The 12,003-nt window shown below is 42.0% G+C and overlaps 1 protein-coding gene across 1 annotated transcript in view; it reads left to right on the top strand.

Moving 5' to 3' along the window:
* The first annotated feature begins 7,481 nt into the window (after positions 1 to 7,481).
* The window catches only part of LOC126414895 (uncharacterized), a 347,263-nt gene continuing 342,741 nt past the window's right edge, over positions 7,482 to 12,003 (top strand). The window contains exon 1 of the mRNA XM_050083387.1: positions 7,482 to 7,589. The gene's annotated coding sequence lies outside the window, so the exon portion shown is untranslated. The remainder of the gene's footprint in view (positions 7,590 to 12,003) is intronic.

Below are 12,003 nucleotides of genomic sequence, written 5' to 3'. Positions count from 1 at the left end.
TATATGTGCTTGAGAAAATGTGAGAACTTAATTAGCTTGCACTGAATACGAGTGTGAGAAAGTTGTCGATTATGGAATGTGATGTGGAGTTCTTGAAGAGAGCAATAAAACATGGGAGGAGGGAGGAGTGGAAGTCCATGCTACATTGATACCATAGGTAAACATGAGTCGAACGAGGGTGATATATGTATGGATGATATGGCGATAGTTTACTCAGTTTGACAAAAAAAAGTGAAGTACCCAGAAGGGGAGGAGAACACGAAACGAATCTTCATGGGTTGAGAGCATATGTGAAGACAGAAGAAACAGCTTGGCAGTATGAGTATGAGGTTGCACCCTTTATGACCAGAATGCGTACACTGGTTTGGTTGGGGATGGGTTGTTAAGGCCGGTGGATCGTCTGTGAGGCAAGCAGACCCACAGCTGTTGTAACTGCTGATTACCCCTTTACACAGGATGGAAGGATAAGGAAGCGTGAGGGGGCGACCCAGAGTAGTAATATCATTTGTCGTGTGATTACATTTATTCAAATAACAACAAATAATGTTAGACACAGTAATGATCAGACTCCCTCTTAACGAACAACAACAAAGGGGCAACTATGTCAAAACGTGTACCAGAGATATAAACACAATAAAGAACAGTAGCGTTTGATGTTAAGAAAATCGTAAAAATAAGGCCTCGGGGCCTATTCCCACATTCAGCCGGCACTTGACCAAGCTAGATAGCTAATCGCAGAAACTGCTACATTTAACAATACAATCAGTAATTTCATAAAAGGCAACAAGTTATTCCACAGTAAGATTATCAGTTCCTTATATCAAGAAAAGAAGCGAATATACTGTTAAAGCAGAATGTCGCCCCCGCCCTCTTTTTTAATTTTTGAAAATAAATAACGCTAAAGTGGCTCCAGAGGATACAATGTGAAAGCAGTACATTGGCAGCTCAGGCTAAAGCCAGTCGCACGAAACACATTCAAATAAACTATGAATCCCTAAAGATTGAGAGAAAGCTCATACAGTACAGTTACTTAAATCTATAACTCTAATAAGCAAGATGGTATGAGGGAAAGGGTGCATTGGAGGTGTGAATTAAACAACGCCTTCAATCACAACTTTTTCGTGTTTTATTAGCTACACGATGCATTTCGGACCGTGTGGGTCCATCGTCTTTTCGTGACAGGAATATGCATTTCACCTCATTCGGGAGAAGAAATAAAACATGTATTAAGACAAATTACACCTGACGATGAACCCAAAGGGTCCGAAATGCATCGTGTAGTTAATAAAACACGAAAAAGTTGTGACTGAAGGCGTTGTTTAATTCACACCTCCAATTATTTTCAGCCATAATGGCTACGTTTGTGCACTGTGACTGTGTGGGATAATTATTTATTTCAAGTTTCTGCCACCAGTCACTTTTTATTTTATGCTTAATCTAACATAATGCAGTTTAAGGCTGTTTATTTCTCAGTAACATCTCTCTATGTAGATGTATGTATGTATAAACGCCTGACGATGAACAGAACATGTTCGAAACGCATTACATTATGTTAGATTAAGCATAAAATAAAAAGTGACTGGTAGCAGAAACTTGAAATAAATAATCACACATCCAGTGTTTTGAATACAGTCTCGTTTTAAGCTACAAAATATGGATAAAATTAGAAAGGATACAATTTTGAATAAGAATGCAAGGCGTATAATAAACAAAAGACCTTAAGTTACTCGTTCCAACAGACAGCCTGAATTATGGTGGGTAACATCAATAGGTTCAAAAATGGTTCAAATGGCTCTGAGCACTATGGGACTCAACTGCTGAGGTCATTAGTCCCCTAGAACTTAGAACTAGTTAAACCTAACTAACCTAAGGACATCACAAACATCCATGCCCGAGGCAGGATTCGAACCTGCGACCGTAGCGGTCTTGCGGTTCCAGACTGCAGCGCCTTTAACCGCACGGCCACTTCGGCCGGCTACATCAATAGGTCCCCGCGCCCGTGAGGCGTAGAGAAGTCGGCCTCAAGGTGAGGATAGTTAGTGCATTTAACAGAAGGCACTAAATAAGTGGAATTAATCAGATTCTCACGACTGTACCTGCTTACGCAACACTTTAAGCAAGGATTTGGATTGGATTGTTTGGGGGAAGAGACCAAACAGCGAAGTCATCGGTCTCATCGGATTAGGGAAGGAAGTCGGCCGTGCCCTTTCAAAGGAACCATCCCGGCATTTGCCTGGAGTGATTTAGGGAAATCACGGAAAACCTAAATCAGGATGGCCGGATGCGAGATTGAACCGCCGTCCTCCCGAACGCGAGTCCAGTGTAAGCAAGGAAATCTATATCACAATTTGCACGCATATTAGACATACAAAGTTTAAATATGTTTCCTCATACATAAACAAAATAAAAGGGAAAGTGCTAAAATAACCAGCAGCAGAAAATACAAGTACTAAATTTACTTGACTTTAGACTCAGCTGTTCATGCAGATAATTAACCATTTCCGTTCATTCAGAATTTCGCATAGCCATCCATAAGAAAACTCTGACCCAGTTACACCACAAAATTGTTTAAAGAATACCGGAGGACTAAACTTCAGTTGCACACTTATTAAAAAGGAGTGGCCAGCAACATTTAAATAAAATAGGGCAACCCTCAAAGTAATCACCAATACAATAAAAGGATAAATAATATTATTTAAATAACTGACTTTAGCTACTGTAACTAGACTTAAGCGACCAAATTGAACAAGCGATAAATAACGCAGAAAACCACCATTAGAGAGGCACTGAAAGGCACAAATATACAATTAATAAAAAATATCAATAAGTAAAAAAAGGACTCCATCAATAATCATATTAAATTCAGCCCTTCAGGAAGACACCAAAACCAGGCAGAGCCAGGAGCTCTCAGAGTACGACCACCGTGCATGAAAAGTGCAAAAGGGGAAGACAAGTTGAATAATGTCAGGGCACCGTTAAACATCCAGTTGCACACAGCGTTGAATCGCCTGAATCACAAACTAACGGACGTCAAGACGACTGGAATTCATACAACAGGACGCTGTCTCCCCAAAAACTGCAGCAGGCGAGAAACGCTAAGGCCACGAGCGAAACAAGCACCCGAGAGATATAGCTGCCACTGGAAGTCCCGGCCGCTGGTCGCCCTGGTCTGCCGTCGCTTGCAATCGTAACGGCTCCCTTCGCGTTCCGCCGCCGCCGCCGCCGGCGCCGCCGCCACCTCCTCAATGCACCGTCAGCGATGTTGTTTCACAAAGATAATCGATAAAAGAGGGAAATATGGCGCCATAGACACATACTACTACGCACGGCACGGAAGAATTGATAAGCTGGTTCCGCCATGGCTCAGCTGGTCCTTGATAGCCTTAATATTGGCACCGACGGAACACTGCTCAGTATTTACAGCACAGCTCTTCTCCCTGTATCAGATCACGCAGCACATCCGGAGACACAGGCTATCCCTCAGTGTAACAGATCCAGGAAAGCTGTCACTCGCTCACTCTTGATGGAGCCACTGTGATGTTTCTGCGAGATCCTGTTCACGTCAGTCTGACAGGAAACGAAGCTGCTGATGCTTCTGCCAACGCTGCAGTCGTGGTACCTCGGCCTGCTAGTTCTTCCATTCCCTCCGATGACCTCTGTCTTGCCGTCTGTCAGCAGGTGACGTTACTTTGGCCTCACCACTAGTCCTCCCTTCGTGGGAACAGGCTCTGGCAAATTAAACCTCTCCCAGCGGGTTGGACTGCCTCCTCTCTGCCCTCTCGCCGTGAGGAGATCATTTTAGCTAGGTTGCATATTGGGCACTGTCTTTTTAGCCGTCGCCATTTGTTAAGTGATGCACCCTTACCACTTGACGCTCAGTGTCCTCAACCTTTGACAGTTCACCGTTTCCTGAGGGAATGCCCTCTTTTTTAATCACTTACGTTCCAATTTATGTTTACCGCCTGAGTTATCGGCCATTTTAGCGAACGACGCGCGGGCTATCGACCGCGTTTTATTTTTTATCCGTCGTAGCAATAAGGAGAAGGACATTTAATCTTTATTTCAGGACCTCTCTTTCTCTATGGCGTATTTTATGGACCTTTCTCGAAGTACCTGTTTTTAACTGTCTTTTCTTCCGTCGATTGGGCCTAACGTGTAGTCGCTTTTAACCCTCCCTCCCCTTTTTTGTCTTCGTGTTCTACGGTTCTGACATGGGCGCGTAAGACCCCCATTATTTTTGCGCCCTAAAACAAAACAAAACAAACAAATAAAACTGGTACCAGGACGGAGCTGATGTCCAAGATGGTCCCGTACGTGTTCTATCGTGGGCAAAGTTGGGGCTCCTGTTGGCCACAGGAGGACCTCTACATATCGCAGAGAGTTCATAGATACATGTGCGATGTGTGGACGAGCATCGATGTGTTGAAAAATGGCACCACGGCACTATCACACGAAAGGTAACACATGAGGACGCAGGCTGTACTGTAGTGCTCAGAGTTCCCTCGGTCACTAACAGCCATGACCCGATGTCACAGGCATACTCAATTGCTGACCGAGCGGTTCTAGGCGCTTCAGTCTGGAACCGCGCAACCGCTACGGTCGCAGGTTCTAATCTTGCCTCGGGCATGAATGTGTGTGATGTCCTTAGGTTAGTTAGGTTTAAGTAGTTTTAAGGTCTAGGGGACTGATGACCTCAGATGTTAAGTCCCATAGTGCTCAGAGCCATTTGAACCATACCCAATGGCTCGCCACTCACAAGTACTCCAGGAATAACACTTCTGTACACCTCCGAAACATTGGAAGTACAGGGCCTCTAGACAGGCTACCACTACACTCGCTGCAAATGGTCATCTGGATTAGTGCAGAGCCTCAATTCATCACTGAACGCAATGTGACGCCATTCATGAACAGTCCATACTTCCCGGTCATGGCAAGGGGAGCCAGTGGTGTTTGGTGTTAATGGCAGCCTACACATGGGATGGTAATTCCATAGTCCAGCTGGTGCTAGTCTATGACCAAAGGTGCAGGATGGCACAGATTATTGCAGCGATTCCATTACTTGTTCTCTGATGGCAGGCACAGATATTGAAAGGCCTCTGTTGCATTCCTTTCATGTTAATTTCTTAAAACTGTTGTCATTTATGGCATACATTCCACTTCTAAATTTACTGTGGTGTTTCTATCTGGGAGGAGACTGAGCAGTGGAATGTGTTACTTTTACACATAAACAAGAACGATCTGTCGCACTACTACACTTTAAAACACAGTTTATATGTAATTCATGTCACGGAACCTACATCGGCTTTCTTTTATATACTGTATATGATAAGATACTGTCATCCCCCTTCTGTTCTGTGTGAAAGGATGAATGAGCAAATGTATTTCTAGTTGCATGCTTGATGGTAGCAGACAAGCCTGTCTGCTAGAGAACAGTAGGACCAACGTTGGAACAGGTAGCTACGCTTTCTAAAAGCAAAGAGGTTTCTATTCTTGGTATGGTCCTGTCCGTCCTTTGTCATGTTGGTATAGGAAGCTGCCTCTCTGGTCACTTCCGTTTGTATCTGTGAAACACCCTCGGTAGGGGCCCATGGCAGTCTGTCCGTGGCGAGCGTCTGAAGTGGTAAGATCTCCGGCTAAGCACGTCTCTGCTAAGTCTGTTGGACAATGGATTTCTTAAGTTCAGCCTAACTGAAAATTTAATCACCTTCATTTCAGGTTTAGATCTAAAATATCTAATGTTATCTTAAATTGCAATGCAGTGTAATTCGAGTGTGAAGTTCAGAATATCTTCCAGTAGTTGCTTTGTCACTACTTTGTGAGTAAAGTGGAACCACGTGTTGATGATTCGTAACTCTAACTAAGATCATCACTCTTAAATGCGAATGTGCGTGAGATTATAACGTCTCGTCTTGACAATATTTTTCAATATAGCAACTTTTCTTTATTTTCAACCCATGTGGGGTGTGCTTTGTGAGACCAGTACCACGTGCTTATAAAATTGCTTGACCCATCAGGTTAATAGTAAGATGATAGTAACCAGTTCGAGGTTTTTCTTTTGTAAATTGCGTTTCGATGTAATTTATTTTAATTATCAAAATTATTGTGGTGTTACACTCTTTGTGTAAACCAAATTGACCACGTGAAACATGTGGTGTAATCATCAAAGTAGCCATCAGCTATTCTTTTCGAGAAGATTTCACAGAGAGTTACTGTGAATTTAGTATACCAGTGTGTGGTAATTTCATGACGGACAGGATTGCGCTACAAATGTAACTTCTTTGGGTGAAAATTGAATCGGTTGGTCGTGGTTAATTTCCTCTTGCATATGTTTCAACGTTCTTCGTGTGTTATTTTATGAATGCAGTGTTGTGTGCAGTCTCCCAATCTTGGCTCCATATTTGATGTGTTCCGTAAGATTACAAACTCACATTTTCACAATCCTAAATAAGGCACCAGTTTAGTTATGAATGAAGTTTAATATGCTGAAATTTTATCGGAACAATGATCAATGTTAAAATAAATGCCCAAATACAAACTGATTTATTTCTTTTTATTTAAATTCTCTTTTTATATATATATATATCACCGGTTGTCATAAGATGACTATTAAAAGATTATAATTAATGTTAGTCTAGTTTGGAATTTCGTAAGCTAGACTGGATACCTGGTGAAACAGTTGCTCAGTAATGCAAGGTTAACTTCCCCAGATAGCTCACGGCTTTTAACCCGCTTTTATTGTCTTGAATATCAGCACCGCTTTCAGAACAACTTAATGCATCAACATTATAATGTGAAGTTGTGGACAATACAGCGATCCTCTCCTTTGGTGGCCATATGTGGTCGATCGGAACCCTGGCGACGAATATGCCTGTCCTAATGTTCATGTGCAGTCCAAAACTGGCTCAGTGAGACATACGAATGCCCCAAAAGTTTGGATATCGCACGACTCTACCAGTTGCCGAAAGGAGACCCACAATGAGGCCCCTGTCCAAAGTCTGTCAGGTACTGATAACGCTGTCTCAGAAGAGTACACGGCATCTCCTTGTCCTTCACAGTGATCGCTCAACCTTTGGCGCTGTTTGCGCCCTCGTATACCTTGTCCGGAACTTATTCCGAGCATGGAATGTGACCCTACGAGTAGCTCAGAGTAAACACTTCGCGAGTGAGTGACACTATTATGAAAAGGATAGATTGCTGCTCACCATATAGTGGACATGTTAAGTCGCCGACAGGCGCAACAAAAGGACTGCTAAACAAGTAAGCTTTCGGCCAGAAGGCCTTCTTCTGAATTGGACACACACAAACACACACACACACAAATTCACGCAAGCGCAATTCACACCCACATGACCACTGGCTGGCTGCCGAGGCCAAGCTGGCGACGGCGGGGGGTGGCGAGGCGTGGCGGGGAAGCAGCCGGCCGTGACCGTGGCTGGCCGCTCTGGAGTTCCAGCTGCGCGCCGCGGCGCCCCCACCGCCGGCCCAGCGCCGAGCCCTGCCTCCAGTGCCGCTGCCGCCGCGGGCCGCGCTGGAGCTGGAGAGCCGGAATCCGCACCGCCTGGCTGCGATACACATCTCTGCCGACCACCGTGAGTTCCGCCGCGAAACCTGATCTCAGGCTTTAATTGCTTTGCACTTTAAACAAATTTTCTTACAGCCAGGAAGGCGTTCAAAACGTCTTTATTGACTTCAGATCTTTAAACATTATTTTCGTTGTACGTCATGTGCCATTGTGCGTTCATTACTCATGCCATGCTAACCTTTTAGTGCAACTTATACTGCACATTCCACACAGATTTATAAAAAATAAAACTAGAAACAGGTTTTTGCACCATGTATTTCGAGTGAAAAGGTCCCAAGATGTGCTTCACTCGTCATGTAATCGTTAACATTGGCAAAAGTGTGGACTTTTGCTGTACAATGTGGATTCCAACAACTGACAAGCATCAAAGTAGTGTTACATATATAGACATGCCAAGTTCTACAAGGTCCATCTTAAGTGTGCACATTTTTACATATGACAAGCCTGTATGTAATTTCATTTTTGACATAGCTGAGTGAAATGCACAGTATACTCTCCACTAAAATGTTAACATGATACGACTAATGAACACATATCGGAACATGACGTACAACCAAAATTTTTTTTAAAAGCCTGAAGCCGACAGTCTTACCTGTCAAAATCGTTAACATTGGCAAAAGTGTGGACTTTTCCTGTACACTGTGGATTACAACAACTGACAAGCATCATGGTAATGTTACATGTGTAAGGTCCATCTCAACTGTGCATATTTTTACATATGTGAAACCTGTATGTAATTTCATTTTTGACATAGCTTTGTGAAATGCACAATATACTCGACACTAAAATGTTAACATGACGCGACTAATGAATGCATATTGGAACATCACGTACAACCAAAAAAATTTTTAAAGATCTGAAGGCGACAGTCTTATCTGTCACCGGCCAATAAAAAAACAGTTTTGAACGCGATTTTGACTATAAAAATTTATTTAAAGTATATACAGAGCGCTCCTTCTCATTTCTCATTATAAGAAACTTCAATACTTTTCACTTCTTCTCTTCCACGTTTATATTACAAACAAGTCTTTAACCAATTAACCAGTTGTCGTGTTCCATGGAGCAAGTGTGACATATCTTATTATCATTCTAAACACAATTGATTTACAAATATACTGTATCTTCCTGCGCAACCAACTCATTTTAGGGTGCAATTTACGTAAAATGTCCGCCTGCAACATTTTATTTTCATCGTCTTGCTCGAACGAGTAAATCTTCTGATGCCGTGTGACACGTCTAGATGACCTACATTGTTGCCCTGAACCACTATAAGTGTATATGACAACATGAAGAACAACATGAGTACTATTCGTTTGAAAAACACTTTGGTAACAAAAGTTCCGGACGGGCATTCCACGTAAGTTGCTTTGTTATGCGATAGTTCGTGAAGCAACAATCATTGACGCAGTTATGAAACTGTCAATTTTTATTATCCTAGGGCACCTCAACTTATAACAACGTCCATGTCGTTGATGAAAAAACCTACAAGCCGTCTGACGATTAATATATAAATTTGAAACCGAGAACGGTGCTGGCCGTTGTGGCCATGTGGTTCTAGGCGCTTCAGTCTGCAACCGCGCGACCGCTACTGTCGCAGGTTCGAATCCTGCCTCGGGCATGGATGTGTGTGATGTCCTTAGGTTAGTTAGGTTTAAGTAGTTCTAAGTTCTAGGGGACTGATGACCTCAGAAGTTAAGTCCCGTAGTGCTCAGAGCCATTTGAACCATTTGATAACGGTGCTTTCCCAATAAAGCAAACCAAAACCAAACTGTCTGGTCGCTGTAGTACGCTGTCAACGTTCTGCGAAACATAACAGCGATCGAATTTTAATAATGTCATTGTCTCACAAAATAACATAAAATACTACTTCTTGATTTTTTCTTCTCTTTACCCATACTTGTTTGGGTAAAGCTCGTTTCCCTACAATTCCCGAAAACTTGACGTCATTTTGACTAACGCGCAATAATGACGGCTACCGGCCTTGTGACAAGGGAGACTGGCTCTGAGCACTATGAGTCTTAACATCTGTGGTCATCAGTCCCCTAGAACTTATAACTACTTAAACCTAACTAACCTAAGGACATCACACACATCCATGCTCGAGGCAGGATTCGAACCTGCGACCGTATCAGTCGCGCGATTCCGGACTGAGCGCCTAGAACCGCTAGACCACCGCGGCCGGCAAGGGAGACTATGAATATTGCTCCCTTAGCTTCCTGCCTAACCACACACTCGGTAGTCGCTACAATTTCGGAAATAAAGAGAGAAATATCTGTGATAAGAAAAAGGAAACAAATTTTATTGCAGCTCGTCTTAGTCGCAGCATTTAAAGCTGTACCCTTAGGTTCCAGCGTAACCACACTCTCTGAAATCGTCACAAAATCGGAAATAAAGAACAAAATATTAGTGAAAAGGCAGAATATGAATTTTATTGCTGCTTGTTTCAGTCGCAGCAGTTAAAGCTGTACTCTTAGGTTTCTGTCTAACCACACCCTCGGAAAACACCATGAATTCGTAAATAAACAGCGAAATTTTTGTGACAAGGAAGAATATGAATCTTAATGCTGCTCGTTTCACTCACAGCAATTTAAACTGTACTCTTAGGCCCCTGTCCAATGACACACTCGAAAAGCAGCATATATTCGGAAATAAAGAGCCAAATATTTGTGAGAAGAAACAATACGAATTTTACTGTTGCTCGTTTCAATCAAAAAAATGTGTGTGAAATCTTATGGGACTTAACTGCCAAGGTCATCAGGCCGTAAGCTTACACACTACTTAACCTAAATTATCCTAGGGACAAACACACACACCCATGCCTGAGGGAGGACTCGAACTTCCGCCGGGACCAGCCGCACAGCCTATGACTGCAGCGCCTTAGACCACTCGGTCGTTTCAATCGCAGCAATTTAAACTTTCCTCTTAGGATCCTGCCTAACCACATATTCGGAAATCACTAAATATTTATTTCATCCTTCTTTCTACCGAATGTAAATAACATCGAATATTGCAGAACATACTTGTATTACATTCATAAGAAAGTACGCGTTAACAACGCCAATATGAAGGGAAAAAAAAGAACTGCATGTAACGGGATACGAGCCAACAAGTTTTGACGCCAGAAACCACGACGCTATTCATTACGCTAGCTTTTAAACTTCAGTCTTGGCTATCATATTCAATCTCGTGGGCTTGTATCATTGAAGCGTTATTAAGTGACGTTTAATGATAATGGGGATGTCTTTGTGATAAATTTTCAGTGCTCCGTCACATTGAAACTGCGTACTGCACATTTCAAAGCGAGTGTGTTTCATTGTAAATTATTGACGACAATAACTCACTCCTAAGACAGCACTCTTATTATATGAAGGGATTAACCGTCAATAAATCATTATGTGACATGTTATTATACCAATAATTATAATAAATCATTCCGAGAATGATGTGTTTTTGTAAATCTTCGGTACGAGCGCGTTAAATGTTGTGACAGGTCCGAATGCTAACGAAAGTCGATAGCCGAACATGCGGTCGACACTGCGAGGTCCGTCGATATTGTTTGTGACGTCAAAATGACGTCACCTTTGCGGGAATTGTGAAAAGAGCGTTACTGTACTTGTTTCAGTGGTGTTACATCATCTACTGCAAAACAATGTGTTAATATTAAATGAGAGAACGGTACATAAAAGTTACAAACATGGTCATCACATTTACAGAGTGTTCCAACAAAAACATGCACGCTTATCTCAACACATTTTGTTGTTTATGTTTCGGTCTGTCTAACTATTTTTATGGAGCGAAATCCAAGCCCTGCAGTTGGGCTAGGTCAAAGTGTCGCTCCCCTAAAAGTTTTACGTTGTAAATAAACCGTTATTAGCTGCAGAAAACGAACTGTAGCCTAATATTTGCTATAGTGCAGAAGACAAAGAGAAATGTGAACAAAAAAATGTTCTGTTATAATATATGTTTTAGCTGAAAAACTTTTTGCGAATGTGATGTCTACAATAGCTGTTCGAATGTTCCAAAAGTAACTTTCCACCTATACCCATTTTTGAAATATACGTGACATAACCGAAGCACGTGTAGGCAAAGAGTGAAATAACAAGAAATTGTTTCATTGAAGGCGGAATCATGAAAATATACTTATTGTTCAACAAAACACAGAAAAAATTTGCGAGCTTTTCTAAAAATGACCTCAAGACCATAAATGCCTTCAAGATGACCGTTAATATGAATGGATTGGATATATGTATGTACCTTTAACTCAATCTTCGTGTTTATATATATATATATACATACAAAAAACTAAGTTCTGATCTATTCCCGTCCTAATATACGCTATACGTATACATGAAAGAAATTAGCGTATCATGAACAGCACATATCTTTTTCGCCCTATTGGAGGCCTGTATCCGAGAAGAGGA

This window comes from Schistocerca serialis, chromosome 1 (genome assembly GCF_023864345.2).
Source record: "Schistocerca serialis cubense isolate TAMUIC-IGC-003099 chromosome 1, iqSchSeri2.2, whole genome shotgun sequence".
Classification (NCBI taxonomy): Eukaryota; Metazoa; Arthropoda; class Insecta; order Orthoptera; family Acrididae; genus Schistocerca; species Schistocerca serialis.
Note: the sequence above shows the minus strand (reverse complement) of the source record. Positions and strands in the feature narration are given on the sequence as shown.